We start from the raw sequence: 18,563 nt of genomic DNA, 5'->3' as shown, positions 1-18,563 counted from the left end.
TTTTGTGGACATCTTGCAAAACGAGCACTAACCTGTGTTATAACACGCAAAAGTTCTTCTGTAATTCTTCCAAGTTCCACCCTTATATACACAAATAAATACGCTTTAGAAATTATATTAAGAGCCACAGATAATACTCTGTAAAACATTTTAATCATAGTTTTGACCAGTAACGTCCTGCTTAAGTTTATATCCTTGAAAGAGTTTTGTGTCGATGGGGATCGTTTGGAGGTTTCGAATGTGCAACACTGTATCAAGATTACGCTGCAGACGAACCGTTAAAAGCTAATGGTGTTCGTGAGCTTCCTTGCAATCCGAAATCTCCTAGCTCAAGTTTTTTGTTCCTTCGCGACTACAGAGCTGTGAATATAGTGGCAGGCAGATGTAAACCAAGAGCGTGTTAATTTCGTACTGTGCGTAAGAGTGTTATTCTTGGTTACTTGCCGTTACTTGTTTGTGTTATTGCAGTGTGTATGTGTGTTGTGTCAGTCAGACGATTGGAATGCCAGCCGCAAGGTTCACGTTAGAACAAAGAATTTTTATGTATGACACTTACGTGAAAACAGACTCGTGTCGAGACGTGTGTAGGCAATTTGTACAGAAATTCCCAGGCGTTTCACCTCCACATAGAGATACGGTTAGACGTCTTGTCCTTAAATTACGAGAAACTTGATCGTTAAATTTTAAAACACCTAAGCAAAAACGACGGATTCTAACCGAAGCAAAACTCGATGAAATTGGTGCAGCGTTAGAACGTTCTCCATACAAACCTCTACGCCGTGTTTCACAGGAGATGGGCGTGTCAAAATCATCAGCACATACAGCCACTAAGCTACTAAAATTAAAACCGTACAGAGTTTCTATAGTGCAAGAATTACGGCCCCCTGACAACGTAAGTAGAGTAAATTTCTGTAATTGGGTTTTGCAGAATATTGTAGATAGTATTGTTGATCCACAGTTAATATTTTTTTCGGATGAGGCATGGTTTCACTTGCGTGGTCATGTTTGTTCACAGAACAATAGATACTGGAGCACTGAAAATCCCCGAATAATACACGAAGTTCCGTTACACGATGCAAAAATTGGTGTGTGGTGTGCTGTAAGTGCCAAAAGAATAATAGGGCCTATATTTTTTGAAGACACAATAAATTCAGAGAGGTACCGCACACAAATACTCGCGCCGTTTTTTCAGTTGTTATCAGATAATGAGAGACAATATGGGTATTTTCAACAAGATTCGGCCACAGCCCATACCGCCGCTGATTCTTTGGACGCTATAAGGGAGGTGTTTGATGACAGAATAATTTCAAGAGGTTTATGGCCTTCACGTTCGCCAGATCTTACCGTATGTGACTATTATTTGTGGGGAACCTTGAAAAATAGAGTCTACCGAAATAACCCTCATAGCATCGACGAACTAAAAGACAATATAAGGGCAGAACTAGGAAGAATTTCTTTTGCGTGTGAATCAAAATTTCATCAAACGATGCCAGGAATGTGTGAATGTAGGTGGACATCACTTTGAACAACTCTTATAACAGAGGTTAGTGCTAGTTTTGCAATATTTATATAAATGTCTGCATATGTCCATAAAAATATGCGGGCATTACAGGCCGCAAATGTCGGCACCTCCGTCAGCGCCGCCCGCCACGTTTCTCCCGATCTCTCGGCTGCAGATCGAAATGGACGCACGGTATATCACTTATGGGAGTATTATTTTATTTGTTCTCTTGGAAATAACAAACATTCAATGACATAGAAAAGTACATGGACAGAAAAAGTACACATTGAACAACACATTCTTTGTCATAGGAAAAGTTGTAACTCCCATTTGATTAGCCATAATTTGAAGTTGAAGTTGATTCCCCATAAGGAACACATGAGATTCTGTAATTACTTGTTGATCATATTTTTCAAACATCTTGTCTAGCTTAATAATCAACTTAAAAAAACGGCTTGTAACGAACCTGAGTGTATAAGATTTTGTATTTGTAAGAACTGAAGATTTTTAAAAAATGTTTGTTACTTCAAATAATGTGCAAGCTGTTACAGACAACTATAGTTAGATTGATACAGTTGTGGTTGGAACTTGTGTATATGTTTAGAAATACATCATAATCTGTTCGTGTTGACATCACTTTCTCATCTCAGCAGAGGAAGTGAACCAACCTGAATGTTTTTCACCTGATGACAGGGAGTTGGAAAACAGGTGAAGGGGAGGAATCAATAAGCATGTGGTAATGGGAAAATGGAATGCCAGAATATTGTTATTGGTTGGCATTAATTGTTTCTTTAGGTGATATGCTGAAATAATGCTTACATGCAGAAACCTTTGTGTGTTTTGGTTTGTTTTGTCTAATATTGTGTGTTAGTGATTGTGATTTGAAATGCTGTAAGAATTGTTTCTTTTCGCATCTTCAGGCATGAAATGATATGCTATAGAATTGTTCTTTACATCTCTTCAGAAAAGCAAAGAAACGTAAGTAAATCTGTACATTGCTTGTAAGTTCACATACGATAGTAAATCTATGTGGTTATGAAATATAAGTGATTATAAAACTGCAGTTAACTTTGGAAACCATCTTGTGTTTCTTTCTACCCAGGAAGCCCTGATGATTTGCAAAGATTCTCATGTTCCCGACACAATGAGCAGCGGACTAACTTTGAAAAGACTAGTGTCCAACTGGAGGACGTTGCATGCTTCCACTTGCAACATGGAGAGAAATTTATACTCCCTTGTCCAGCTGAAGGTTTTTTTTTTTTAGTTGCAGAGCCCATTCTGAAGATATTGAAATAAATGTAAAACTAGTGGGAAACTGTCACTCTTTCCCTTATAGTGAAATGTCCCACATGATATATATTGTTTAAAAAGGTAAAGGTAAAGTGCTCCCCTGTGCATAGCACCACACCATGAAGGCGTATAGGGGGTGTGGGGTTAACGCCCCACACTTTCTTGATCCGGTCGTGAGTGGGGGTGATGTGATCAGCATCACGCCCCTGACTGCCTTTACCCCCCAGGGTTTCCCCCAGGTACCCATGTTATTCGATACTGGGTGGGCGCCGGGGCAGCTTCCATCGTTAGAAAAGTTCCCGGATTTGAACCGGCCGGGGATCGAACCCGGGACCTTTAGCATGGTAGTCAGACCCGTTACCGACTGAGCCACAGCGGCCACCATATATTGTTTAAGTAAACCAAAATGATTTAAAATTGAATTTCATTGTGAAGAACATGTACATTATCAAAAGCATCATTCCATGTCAAATCAACTAGGTACTCAACCTAACATTTTTTGATTCATTTCAGTGCAGGGTAAATTAAGAATTGATGACGATAAATACTGGTAAATTTAACAAGTATTAAAAATGAGAACATGTGACATGCACACCCCTCCTTTCCCCAGGCCTCTAGAAATGGTTAAAAACTCACAAATAATAATCAGGCTGCAATACACAAGTATTTCACACTTTGCCATTGCGCATGCTACACATTCACATTTTTAATACTTTAGTATAAACATTTGTTTAATTTACCCTGTGTAATTATCATCATTAATTCTTAATTTACCCTGTACTGTATGGTGAGTATGAGATGCCATGCAATGCAGTATTCAGGGCCAAGCATGTGGCATTTTCGGCTACCAATGAGGCTCATACCAGTGTACAGCCTAAACGGTGCATGATACATTGATAACTCAAGTATTTTAGATTGAAACTTACCTATTTCCAACAACTTTCCCCTCTTTCTATTTTTTGCTACGTGCACTAATAAGGGAGTTACGTATGGGACCGGACTTTTGAATCACCCTGTATTTTTAATTACTGCGAATTTAAACATTAGATTCATGTACGTTAATTGAAACAATATTGTATTTCATTTCTGTTAGACTTTTTCTTTTGAATATTAGGAATTTATCTATCAAAATATGTAATCATGCATTACCTAACCTACTCTACCCTACTCTCAATCTAACATAACTATGGTGTCCCACTTTCAAATTTTGCACAGTTATTGAGTAATAGTGTATGTATGACATAATTTTTTGAAAAAAATTTAAGAGACCGGTTTTTGAGAAAATGGCTATTAAAGTTATCTTTACAACACCTTCAATTGTTTTTTTGTTTTTTTTTACCCTGACATGGTTATGCAATATCTTGTGTGAAAGAGCCTGTCATGGGCACACTTCTATAGGTGCCCTCATTGCTGAAATATTGCAATTTAAATTTAAGAAGATGTTGGAAAAAATGGTCAAAATCGCATAGTTTGCAAAACTGTTATGTAAAAAATAAAATAAAAATATGGATATTTGCATTTTTCCTACCTCAAGTGCCCCTTTCAGTATGTCAAATTTCAAATGAATCAAAATATTTGAGGTTGAAAAGTGCCTCTTCACTTGTTGATTTTACATGGAATGCCCTCAAAACAATCTTTTTGTTGAATGAAAAGCAAGATATTTTAAAATCAATGCATGCCATATAAAGGGAGGAAAATTGAAAAATTGTCTAGAAATGTTTAATTTTTTTAAAATAGAAAATTGAAAAGTTTTCATAAGTAGACTTATTCATATTCCTCCCAGGCTTATTCATAGTTTTTTTATTTTTATTATTTTCTTCTTTCTCCCCCAAATATTACACCCATCACCAGGGCTCAAAAAATTCCGGTCACCAGGTTGCCAAAAAAATTTCAGCCTTACGACTGTGATCTTTTGCTGTAATATGTACGAAATTTTGATGATTCTAAGTTCAAATTGCAGTACAGCGTAAGTTAGCAAATTATTAATTTTTTTATCAACGTTGTGAACATTCCATAACAATTTCTTACCCTTTGTCCCCCAACACCCCATTTCCTGCTTTCTCAAATAATTTAGCGATGTTTTGAATACCGTGATGCTCAGCATCTTATACAGAGTGTTTCAAAAGTCACACAACCCAAACTTTGGAAATGTATATCATGAAAACCATAAGAGATATTTACACCGGGTTTTCTGCATTATAAAGTCTCATCCATTGAGATATTTTTCAATGCTTAAAATTATCAGTTCACTCCATACAGAAAATTATATAAATTAATAACTGACGGAAAGCAGTAGGGATGGGACTGATTAATCGGTACTCTATCGGTATCGGCCGATATAGGCATATCGGTGTATCGGTTTATCGGTAAAATTACTGATTATTTTACCAATTCGATATATCAATAAATATCTGATAAATTAGTGCAAAATTTGCCATTTTGTTGTAATTTTTATGGATAATCTCTACGTTCTAAAAAAGTAAATATCCAAATATGCAACTTCTTTTGCACTGCAGTCACCTTGACACAATTTATTAAGGAGGTCAATGAACCTTTCAGGTTCTTCAAGGACCGTTTCTAATTTTACATCGGATCGGTAGAATATCGGTTATCGGTATTGGTAAATTTTATATCGGTACTTTATCGGTATTGGCCAAAATTTCATATTGGCCCATCCCTAGAAAGCAGCATTCAAATTTTTCCAGAAATGAACTTCTGAGTAAAAAAAATATGTAAGATATTATCGAAGGGTCATAATTAGACATTTGACGACTGATGCCATGTCAGTCTGTCATTTGCGACCAATATTGGTCATGTGCAACATTTGATGAATTTTTGACTGGCGATTTTATGGGTTGAGTAAAAAGTGACATTTTTGGGACATATATCCATCCATATATGTCAACACTAGCAGGTCGAAATGTTGCCAACAGTTGCATGCAACATGTGTCTAAGTATTGGCTATACATTTACGTCAAAAATCGTAAATCAAGATTTTGTGCCGAAATTGGACTCTTGAGAGAATCCTAGGCTGCTCCTGGCTCACTTCGCCGCTACTGTGCCTGTTTTTTACATTGATTCAGCATGGCTTATTCATTGCTGTGCATTGCTGAAGAGTATTTTACTACTCATTCTTACACTCATGTGCAAGAGGTTTTCCAATAAAAATGCCCTGCTTCTGCTGTACCTCACAAAGCAACTGTTTTATAACCAGTCAAACACCAACAAATAATCCCACAAATTGTTTGAGTTGGTAGCCTATTTATTGTTGAAAATCAGTTCTCAGATGTTTTCAGCAAATTAACAATGATTTTTAAAATTATGTAATTGCTTTTATTTAGATAAATCTAACATAATTTATGAACCCAGTGATAGCCTACAGGATTAGTTTAGTTCAGAAAACCCGGTGTAAATATCTCAGTACGATTTTCGTGATATATATTTTCGAAGTTTGGATTGTGCAACTTTTGAAACATACTGTATGTAGTATGCACAATTGCTAGTAGATGGTTTCCTGGCACCTGATTTTCAGAGCTGGCGCCTAGCTTTGAAGAAAAATTTTCGAGCACTGCCCATCACCATACAAAGTGCATGGATTTTGCCTTTTCATAGTCTGTTTTCCAAGCATTTTAAACACTTGAATTCCTTTCCTAATTCTGAATCCATATTTTCTTCATCAGGTGAGGATTCCAGATCATAAGTTTCTAGGTTATCATCATTATTTATTGGCTCAACTTGTATTCTTCATCATGCACATTTCATCTTAATCAATGATTTCTTACTCTTCGTCTGTAATTTCTTTGATTTTACTCAAGATTTTATGAAATATCTTCATTTATTATTTTTTAAAAATTATTACAATTATTCTGTTAAAGTAAATTAGGAATGATAGAAGGTGGAACATCTCTTCTCACATGAAATTAATGGGGCATCTCTCCTTTCTCAAAAATCGGGTATTTTCCCTTTTGTCTAAGGAGTAGGGTGACCATACATCGTGTTTTGACCGAGACAGTCTCGTTTCAGAGTCATGTCCCAGTTGTCCCGTAGATATTATTAAAAGCTACTATTTGTCCCGTTTTATAAAAATCTAGTAGTTATCTTGAAAATGAAGTCTACATTTGAGACATTTCAGGCTAAAATAAAGTTTTACCTGTGGAATCATCTCTTCTAGGGTTACTGCAATGGGATGTGTTGCCTTTGAGACTCTGCAGATATCGACGTTGCCTGGTTCTTCTCAGTGTAGAGATGTTAATTATTTTAAATTAGGCACACACACAGGAGATGTACTAACCACTGAGCTACCAAGCCAGCCTTTTAAAATCTCGGTGTGACTTGCATAGTGTTTTTGGTCCCTTATGATCAGCCTTTGATGTTAGTCCTATGCAGAAGTTCAGGAATGCCAGAAGTATGTATCAGAAGTACAGGATCTTGAGACAGCTTTATACTTCACTAGCAGTTCATAAAACTTCCTGAAAAATTAACTTCACATACCTAACACAAAGTGCTTTGAGTTTGTGTCATGACACAGGAATTTAATAATTAATGTATTTTGGCAATGGGATATCATTGTTCATATATTGTATGTATCTTTTATGAGATCCATACTTTAATACATAATAATAATAATAATAGTAATAATAATAATAATAATAATAATACATTATAATTAGGCCAAACCAACTGACCTCCTTGAGATATCTGGGTCAAAATATTATGACCACACTACTAAGGAGAGATGAGCTGCTCTGTCGTACTAGTTGAAAAGACAACATGGCTGTGAAATCATAGGAATCATAGGAAAAGACATCATGGATGTCAAATCATGTGACCAACCTTTGCACCTGGTACACTGTATCACACTTCTTTAGAATTAGAGTTAGCATAGCTTTCAGTACAAACTAAATGAAAGGTCTATTCCTTTCGACTGTTAAAATCACTTATTAGAGAGGCGTATCTTGTGTTTTGGCATTCATCTTGCTACACTGTCCTTGATATGATCCACACTAGGTTTTGTCATTTTCATTTTAACTCTTGTTCCATTTTCAGTTCATTTTTTCCAATGGTATCTGCCATCATTACAGAGTTTCTTTTCTTTCCTCCTCCATTTCTTTTATATGTGCTTTCATTATGTTTACACATCAACAGCTACATTTGTTCATATTCAGGTTATAGGGGAGAGTGGACAAGTGAGACCCCTTAAGAAAAGAATGATCACAGTGTGCACATTATTTTGAGAAGAAACATACTTTTTACCAGGCTACACGTAGAACAGTTAAGAACATTTTCAAATAAAAAATAATAATAAACTTCTGTGTTAAAAAATGGAAATAATTCAAGTTTGCATGTGAACGCACTTGCCCTACTACCGTAGATGGCACAAATGAGACCAGCCAGATATAGAAATTGAACAATGAAACTTGACAAATAACTTTCACCAGACAAACATTCTAAATCACTTAAATCATGTGTCCAGATTAATGGAATGTACTGGGGAGTACTTCTGACACCAAACTTAATTGCAAAAGGATTGAATGGACATTCCCCCGAATGAAAAATTATCATGCATACTGCTCAATACACATGGAGGCATTGTCCTTAAAATTAAACTAACAGTAGTAAAGCAACAAAAATTAGTCTACCACTGAATTAATCAACCTTGGAACAAGTGCGACCATCTAAGATTCTAGGAGGATGCTCTTACCCCACCCGGCAGGTTTTATTTACTCGACCCCTGTATGCGAGTCTAGTAATGCTAAATTCACCGTATGTCAGTATGAGGTTCATAAAGCAATCTATTATGCAACAAATATATTACAAGTGTTAACATTAATTGACAAAATGGAATGGAGGCTTCTGTATACACCATAATCCTTATAAAAATGACACAGAAAATAAACATATACCAAGAGAATTGTCAATTTTTAAGTGAGCATACATCTGCTTTACACACAGCCTCTCCAGCTTCCATGACACCAACTAGCTTCTTGCAGGTTCATTTCCTGTCGTGGTCTACAATTTAGTTAGGGTGGATGAACCTGTCTTACTTGCCCCACCCTCTCTTACAGTTGCTAAAGAATGCAGTTCAACAGAATGTAGTATTGCTGCAAAATATAATAGTCTATTCAGTAGCCTTAAAATTTTCCTGTAAAATTTGCTTGAAATTAAGAGCCAATATTTTACCTCCCCTGTAGCAAATGTCAAAGTTCAAGGTCAGACTGTCTATTTTCCATGAAAAGTTAAATATGAGTAACTTCCGAGTGCTGTATCTTGTGAAAGCAACAACACCACGAACTTCTGTTTTCATATACTGTTGGTATAACCTTCCTTCTTATAAACATTCACTTGTTTAGGTGGGGCATTGTTGCTTTCCATTGTTAGGTGCCAACAAAGAATGCCTATAATGCAGTTTTTGCCTGTTTAAAATCCCTTAATATCTTTGATAAGCGACAGTACCCCAAAAATTGGTTTACTAATGGAAGCACATTATTAGGACAAGTTAACTGACATAGTACTTCACTTGGATGTTGATGCTATTGGCATATGTAATCCTTTAAATACTCAAAAATTGCAAAATGTGCAACTTCAGAATTAGGCTTATCTCAATGCTGCAGCAGGGCAAAAAAACTATGTTTGCCCTCTTGTAGCTTAGTATATGTACTAGCACAAGGAAATTTACAAAAAAACATTGTTACCTTGTCCCATTTTCGAGGGGAAAAAAAGTTAAATGTTAAGAAATGTCAATGTAAGTTATCACACTTACTCGCCGATCAGAAAGTGGAACGAACCTTTCTCCTCCTTTTCTTTGTTCCAAATGGAACAGTCCATATATTGACAAGTGGGACAGTTTTCATATTTCTTTCTTTGATGGATAGCATAGTGGTAACATCACCTCCTTGTAATCAATGTGTCCCAGGTTTGATGCAAGTTGGAGGTTCCATTGTTTCAGATTTGTGCCCATAAAGTGGGTTCAAATACAAAGCTCTACCAAACTCTATATACAGTGGTGTACCAAGATCTTTGGAAAAGGGCGCAGGGGGGGGGGGGTGTATCAATACGTATATTTCTTTAGTCACCAGGGCCTCCCCGAAGGTGAAGGGTTAGCGTTGTCTCCTTGTAATCAATGTGTCCCAGGTTCAATACCCTGTGGAGGCACATGGCACAGTGGTTCGGATCCCACTTTAAACTGTAGGTCCAGTGCCTCTCTGTGCTTAAAGTGGACTTAAAACAAAAGAAAACAACTTTCGTGTAAAAGTCTCTACTTGTACAACTATACTGTGAGTGAGATTTCCAAAATAAACCAGTTTCATTTCAGGTAGGCCTAGCGGCTGTCATCCATAGCAGAGTGGTTAGCACAACACTATACGATGCCAGGGGTTCTGGGTTCGAATCTCGGTCTGGGATGAGTATTCTTTCAGAGTGCCCCTTTATTAATTTCATAATATCATCACTCATCTTCATTGTCACGATGTGACAAAATCACCTAATATCACACAATCAATTTCAAGTATAAGAAAAGCAGACTTAGGATATTTACATCATCTTTAATATTGTTACTGCAAATAACACGGCCCCCATTTTGGAAAAAAAATCAGATGTTTTCAAATCAATAGGTGATTCTGGAAGTAATTTTAATGCTGATCATGGAATTGACACCCATTTTTTCCCATCACATAAGGATTTTTCAAAATTTCACAATCAAATTTTTCCCCAATATCCTAATATCAAGCAATCAATTTGAAATAGGCCTAGGAAAAGCAGATTTAGAATATTTCCATCATATTTAATATTGTTACTGCAAATAAATCAATGTGCTTTTGTTATCGTGATTGCTATTGTTTTAAAAAAAATTAAAACATCAGACACACATTTATATTTTTGGCTGCTTCACCTTGCAAGCAAATGTGCTTGGTTTTCTTTGAATTGTTATGCCGACAATATCAAAATGTTATCAGTTCTCCCATCTGAAAGAACTAGGTGGTGAGACTTTCAACAAGTATTCCAGAAAAGCAAGCAACCATCTTGAAGTGAACATTAAAGCAGTGCTTGAAGTGAAGGAGGGTGAGGGGCTAGCTAGCAAAATTCTTGCAACCCCCCACACCCTCAGCTGCCTTACTGTGTATATATTCAATCAAAGGACTGCCCCCCCTTCCCCTCACTGAGCCTGCAATAATGCTCTACCAAATTTCTCCCATCTAGGAACATTCTAGTGTTTTGCCATTCCATCCGGATGCTACTGTAGTTTCCTCTTCATGTATATTTTTGTACTGTTACTTAGTTCATTCACATTGTAGAGATAATGATTTTTTTACAGATGTAATATCTGCAGCTTCTGCCAACTTTTTTATAGTACAGTTGTTATTTCAAGAGATTCAGGAACATAATGTTGGTTTTCCAGGCTTTCAGTTTCTTTTTCAACTAATTCAACTGGGTCCCTCTTCATCATGATTTCTATTATTAATCCACAATAACCGATTGGATGGAATAACTATGCCAGGAAAGTTGTAATTAGTTCATAGAACGTGCCTCATGGTTAACGGCCACAGTCAACTGATCTTCTTCTTGCCTGATTTTTCATGTTCAGGATGGTTACATGATTACTAACTCATAAACATTTGTCTACACAGAGAGAAAATATTTCATTTGCAACATTTTCATTTAATCTTACCTGTTGTTGAATACTTGTATGTTTCGTCATACTGTTCTGTTAGATGGGACCCGGTGGAGACACAAGTGGTTCGGATCCCACTTTAAACTGTAGGTCCAGTCCCGATTAGCCTTACTGTGCATAAAGTGGACTTAAAACACCAACTCAACTCAACTCAACTGTTAGATGGGAGAACTGATCACTTTTTGTTGGTTTCCGTAACCGTGTTACGCTAGTCATTCGTAGCTAGTAATTTCCTCGGCTGGTCCTATAGACTGGCCGAAATATGAAATATCAGGAGACAAATTGTTACGCTTCTCCCAGGAGATGCGTCCCGTAGCTGGAGACCAAAGCATTTTGCCCACATGGTCACGATGCAGGACAGCAGGCCCGTAGGCAGAATTTTATTTCAGAAGGATTCAAAATATATCCCTTCAGCAGCTGCCAAATAAGGGCGAAAAAGTGAGAACCCCTTAAGATGAGTTTTTGTTACGTAATATTGATTTTGCACCGCCAACCCTATGCCGGTCGTTTGAGTATCTTGAGTTTGGGTTTGTTATTAGTCTACTTTATGACAGATAGGCGAATCGTGACTGGACCTACATTTATAGCGGGATTGAACTATTAAGCATCCACCAGGTACCAAACTCGGGACCTTTTGACATTACGAGGGTCACCTTTACCATTATGCTATAGAGGAGGCAAAATATATCTGGAACTAAGTGGAAATTTTGAATGGATGTAGAACGTAAGAGGCAGGGTTCACACGGAAGAGGAAAAGCCCTCCCCTTTCCTAGCCTGTACACCTCTAATTTAATTCTCAACCAAGCCAAGAATGTCTTCCTTCTATATTTCATATCACTTTCATTATTGTTAATGAAGAATTCGAAATAATAATTTGTCTTTAAATCTCAAGTTAGCAAGTTAGCCAAAATTATGTTTTTATACAAAATTTTACATTAATTGAAGATTTTGCAAAGGCACAGTAAACCTTTTCATGATCTTTCCACTCGAAAAACAAATGTTTCTGAAAGAGTCATATCACGTTTATGCTTGGAAGTAGTGATGTTTTATGAACCATACACACGTAAGCAACACCAATAGTATTGTAATTTGGAGAGGATGTGATTTGCGAGCGGTACAAGCATGGGAATTTAACGAACTTTATTTGTGAATCCTACCTGCGCCGTTGACTCGCAAAGTATAACATGTGAGGTAAAACTGTTGAAATGTAAAATGAGGAAGCGCCTTTTCTACATTTTATTCAAATCGAATGCGGTAGGCAGGCACGTATCTAGAAATATATTTCGGAGGAGTCTTAACCTAATATATCAAAATAATAATATTAATAATGTTAAATTAAAATAAGTATAATTATATTAAATTAATTAAAATACTCAAATTAATTAATATTTTTATTACATTAATAGGTAAAAAGGCGGTATAACGTCAGTGATATAACATCACGTATTGATTAGGTAGCTTACGAGTAGTTAAGGTCGACAAAATTTGTAAAAAAAAAAAAAAAAAAAAGAAACTGCCCTGGCAAGGAAATTAATGTCAAATAGTTAAAGAATATAATATTTAATGAGTATCAGAAAGGATGTTAGATCCAGTTGACGAAAGTAAAATTCCTGGTAATATTATATGCATGTTATGCAAGTAAATGTTTGCATAAATCTTCTTTGGTACTGTCATTCAAAGTCGTATGACCCCAATGTAATCCTTGCTTTCCAATAAGTTTGCAGAAATAAATAACCCTCGATTAAACAACAACCATATTTTCATTATTTATTTGAGTTAATTTATGTTCTCATTATTTTCATTATTTAATTTTTGTACTTGGTAAGTCTTTCGGGGGGAGGTCCGGACTCCTGGACGTATGTCCTTGGTGATAGATGTCGAGATAAAAGTTATTGTGTCACTGGTTCCAATTTACGGTAAATATGATCTGCTTCTCTACACTCAAACATACACAAATGGATGGTTTTCCTGCTTTCTCGGTTTCTTTCCTAGGAAAGAGGCAATAATTCAAGCAGTGACAGACAACTAAGAAAGCTTCTGACAAGGGGACGGAACCCAGCTGTGCAGAGGATTCAAACACCGGCACGAACTATCCCTCCCCGTCAGTCTGAGGTAATTTTCCCACAGAGGCATCTACTGGCCAAGTGGTGAACTATGCTCTCTGCCACGGCCGTATCTTTCGCCTTTGATAATACATGACATTTTTAAACAATCATTTTGGGCTGTGCAAGTGACTTTTGAAAGAAAAGCCCTCCCTCGCTTAGTCATAAAAGGATTGAGCATTATGTTAGTATCGTATCAATCCCTAAGATTATATGTTTATTTTATTAAGTCTCTCTGAATGCTTCACGTTGACCAGGGCATTCACTTGTTTTTCTCAGTTGTCTCAAGCCTCTGAGGCATGTTTACAATGCACAGTGTTGTGCCATGCAAACCTCCTGAGCATTCAGGAAACAGGTAATTTCTTCTGGTTATAGAGTCAGCGGTTTGCATGGTGGCAATTAAAAAACACGATTCGGCATAGAGGAAAAGCTCGATGGCCTAGTGATATAGAGGTGAGACAAGCTGAGAGGGGACTGACTTTTGGGATTGGAGTTGAAAGAAGAGGTGGTTAGCAGAGCAGTAGGTCAGAAGTGGAACGACGCTCTGGTCGACAAATTGGAGAAGCTAACAGAGGACTTCACATACTCTATTCAGCCTAATACTTCAGATAGACAGGTAATTATCCTAACACCCAGCCATGATTCAGGTTCAACGGTTCACAAAACCCAACGAGTGACCATTGTCTTTTCTGTAGTTTAGTTCCTTAGTGTGATTTTGTACCTTTCGCATTGCCAAGCGATAACTCGTCATGCCAATGACGAGTGCTCTCATCAGAGGATGAATGATGAGTAACATACTGAGCATCATAATGGCCATTTTTGTTGGTGCTACCCACAAATCGTATAACCATTCTGTGCTTATTTAAGTATTTCCTTATGGGAAATTGAAAAAAAAAAATGCAATTTGTGCACATTTATCAAACTGAAATTTCATAAATGTGTATTGTATTCAAAGTTTCATAAAGTAAGTTCACATCTACTGCGTGTTTTCCGGCAATTTTTTGTCCTTAAACGTTATATTCAACAAAAAGCAAAAAAGCCCATGTTAAATTTAAGCGCTTTCCACGGTGACCTTCGCCGAACTCCACCACCCTCTTAACACCATGTGGCCTTCCTGCTCAGCCATTGAATCCACAACAAACTTATCATAAATGTGGTGAATGTTAGCCTCTTTTATCTCGTTTATGAGTTCATCTTTCACCATGTTTGGCCGGCGTTCGATACCTTTTGCATCCATCCATTCAATAATATCATGTTTAAGCCACTGCTTGTTAGGAATACATTTCAACTTAACACAGTGATAGGATGCATTATCTAATATGATCACACTGTTCTGTGAAAGGAGAGGTAAAATTTTCTTTAACCAGTTTTTAAAAATGTCACCTGTCATTTCTTCATGGTAATCTACAGTTTTTTTAGATTCCATAATGAATTCCCCACCCTCTAAAATCCATCTTCACTTCCAATATGCAATACAATAAGGCGTCTGCCTTTGCCGGTCGGGTTAATCCTGAGAGGAAAACCTGTTTTTTTTAGATTTTACGGTAGAATCTACTCGCACCTTAGAAACAGTATGACCTTCATTCATCCACGTTTCATCAAGGAAATACAAATTTCGCCCCTCCCCCCTGTATTTGTGTATTATCCTCAGGTAGTTCCAGCGCCACAACAATATGTCTTCTCGGTCAACAATAATATTTTTTCTGTTGCATTGCACAAATTCGAAGCCGATTTCTTTCAGAAGTGTGTGGGAACTTGTTATCTTAAAGTTCGGCAGATCCGGATCAACACTCACCAATACTTTATTTATTTTTGGCACTTCGTTCCTCTCAAAAAAGTGATGAACCTTACGACGGATGGCAGTTCTCGCAAACTCATCACACTGAACTTGTAACACAGGCTTTTGACGTTGACGCTTTTTCGCTGGTGTTGTTTAAATGCCCTTATTTAGAACCTCACTGCGTGCAGATTTTACACTCTTAACAGACACACCAGTAAACTCAGATGTCAATTTCATCATGTCCTGGATAACCGTAGTTGGATATTTCTCTCAAAACTTTGCGAACACATTCAATACAATTTGTTTCTCGCCGCTTTTCAACAGTTTCCCGCTGCAGTGTGTAACGTAGCCAATGCACACATCCATCTCGCACAAAATGAAATTCCCTCCTGCCTGCCCAGCCTTTACCCATGCATGTTGTACCCAGAGTAAAAATTGTCATGTCTTGTGTATTTATGACAACTTGGAGTTCATTTACATACTAAATATTGGTTATGATAATTCTAGAGTACGATAATTACAATTGCGTTGAAGGAATGTTCTATTTTTGCAAGCTAGAAAGTGGACTATATTTTGTTGTGCATGGCAGGGTCTGTTGTTCAAGCAGACACAAAGAGAAGTGTTGCCAATCCGCCTATTCTTTTGCTAAAATTATCTGTTTTGAACATTTTGGCCCTGCATTGGTGACAATAATGGCTTTCAGATATTTGCACAATAGTATCATACTTATTTGACTTCATTCAAAAATAGACATGGAAGTGACCTATTTTTCGTTTGTTTTTTTATTTTCTTTAACAGCAGTGTTAATCCTTGTGGTATTGTTGCAGATGTTCCTATTCGAAAGTTCTCTATGTCGCTGTTTGCAAATATGATGCTAGATTTTCAAAATTTTGAAAAATGTAATAAATAAAGTGGCTGAACTTCCATTTCGTTGGTAATTTTCGATTCGTCATACCTCTTACGATTTTTTAGTAAATTAGACAAAATACTGCACATCTATTCTCTACATCCATTGCAAGATAGGGTCTACTTCATTTTTTGATAGCATAAAAAATTAAAAAGACGGATCCACGATATTGGATTTTTTTTCAAATTCTCTTACAATTTTTTTCCAATTTGCATGAAATTTGGAAAACTCTAAAATTGTATGCAAAACTACTCTAGTTATGTGAATATGTTTATACTACATATATATATATTTTATAAACCTACAGATATACAAAGATAACACTCGGAAAGAACTGACCATTCAAAAAATGGCTTTTATTGTGAGGGAAGTGAGGAGGAAAATTTGTATTCTTTATTCTATCCACATAAAACCCACCAACCACATGCAATACCTACACTTCTCCAGCTCCCACCTGTTCCACACCAAAAAAGCCATTCCATTCTTTCTGGCCCTCAGGGGACAGCACCTGAACACTTTACCCACCTCCCGCCAAAATTATAACCTCCACCTACACCAAGCCCTGGTCAACCGTGGATATCCTGGTCAGGATACAAATATCGCGAGCTGCCTCACACACCACTACCACCAAGAAACCTGCTGCCACCAACCCACCTGAACTCATCACCCAACATCATCCCCACCTCAACAAAATCAGGCACACACTACACTCTCTTCTTCCCATTCTCCACAGTGATCCTGAAACGAAAAACATATTTCCCGACAAGCCCAGAGTGGTTTTCAAATGCCCCCCCCCTTCCAACCTCCAAAATATCCTGGTCTACAACACTCCTTCACCACACACCCAATACCCCCCTGCCCACAAATGTAACCGCCCTAGGTGCAAAACCTGCCCCATCCTCATTACCTCTCACACCCTCCAGGTGCACACGGCCACTGGCAAATTTACCCTCCATCCCAAAGGGACCTGCCATGCCTCAAACCTTATCTACATCCTCACCTGCAACATCTGTGGTGATTTTTACCTGGGGGAAACATCAACGGCCCTCAACCTCCGCATCAATAATCACCGCTCCTCCACCCACAACCTGGACTTCACTGTCGCCATCCACACCAACCACAACAACATCAGTTTCAAGGACTGCTTCCGGGTAGTGATCATCCATCTCCTACCCCAACCAGCCAACACCTCTGTTTGCAAAAGATGGGAGAGGGCCTATAATGCCCACCCCTCACCCACCGTCCCTCCCAAGCCATCCCATTCCTCCCACCCTCCCTCCCAACTCATCCTTCACACTCACAGTTTTCGACGAGCCTGGTGATGAAAAAGTGTTTTTTTGTTCTACGCACTGCTTCTTCTTCGACGGGGACCTGGCACCTCTGCAGGGCCCCAACTTCCCATTCCATCTCTTTCGTCTCACACCGATGATGCTACGAAGCTAGCAAAAATTGTGAATTTTTACACTGTCCGGTGAGTGTTTTCTTTCTCCTTCTTTGATTTTTATTTAGCCCTTTTGGCCCTCCTTGCTTTTATATTTATATATATATATATATATATATATATATATATATATATATATATATATATATATATATATATAAAAACCCCAAAAAAATTTGAAAGGGACGCTCTGACCCTAATTGAGCTAGAGTGAAAGAGATTGCAGATTCGGAATCTGCACGTCAAGACCTTAAAATAGAATATATGGAAGGGGGTACTTAAAATTCCCATATCCTCTTTCCTAATTGAGTTAGGAGGATGGTTGATAGCTCGTTGGACTCTGAATGAAGTCCTCTTTCCGATTCTACAATACAAAAGGGGAGTTGCCATTTAAAATTAGACAGTCACCCCCACCCCCCACCCCCCAGGGGGCAGGGGTGGGGAATCAAGTGTGGTATCATTGAATAGCTTTCTTTCATTTATTAAACATGTATTTTTTTCTGATTCGATGTGTATTTCTGGTAAGAATTGACAATATAGAGAAAGTCTCCAATTTTGTTAATTTTCGGTATAATAACTAATTTTGACCTCCTAATCACGAATCTGTTGTAAAGAACAGGGGGTCACGTCTGGAAATTGTACATTTTGATGAAACATTGTTCGTTAGCCCCAAAAACCATCCAGGGCTAGCCCCACAAACCATTGACGTTAGCCCCAAAAACCATCCACGGGTAGCCCCACAAACCATTGACGTTAGCCCCAAAAACCATCCACGGGTAGCCCCACGAACCATTCACACGAGGTTAGGTTGAGCCTGTTAGGTTGAGTCTGTTAGGTTAGGTTCCATTAGCACTCATTTCACCCCTAAATTCAT

General features: G+C 37.6%; 1 protein-coding gene across 1 annotated transcript in view; it reads left to right on the top strand.

Moving 5' to 3' along the window:
- The window catches only part of LOC145983623 (nuclear receptor binding SET domain protein-like), a 282,177-nt gene that overhangs the window by 83,237 nt on the left and 180,377 nt on the right, over positions 1–18,563 (top strand). The window lies entirely within an intron of this gene.

The sequence above is a fragment of the Lepisma saccharinum genome, chromosome 2 (genome assembly GCF_977018435.1).
Source record: "Lepisma saccharinum chromosome 2, izLepSacc3.1, whole genome shotgun sequence".
NCBI classification, from domain to species: domain Eukaryota; kingdom Metazoa; phylum Arthropoda; class Insecta; order Zygentoma; family Lepismatidae; genus Lepisma; species Lepisma saccharinum.
The sequence above is the reverse complement of the archived record's forward strand: the minus strand, read 5'-3'. Positions and strand labels throughout refer to the sequence as shown.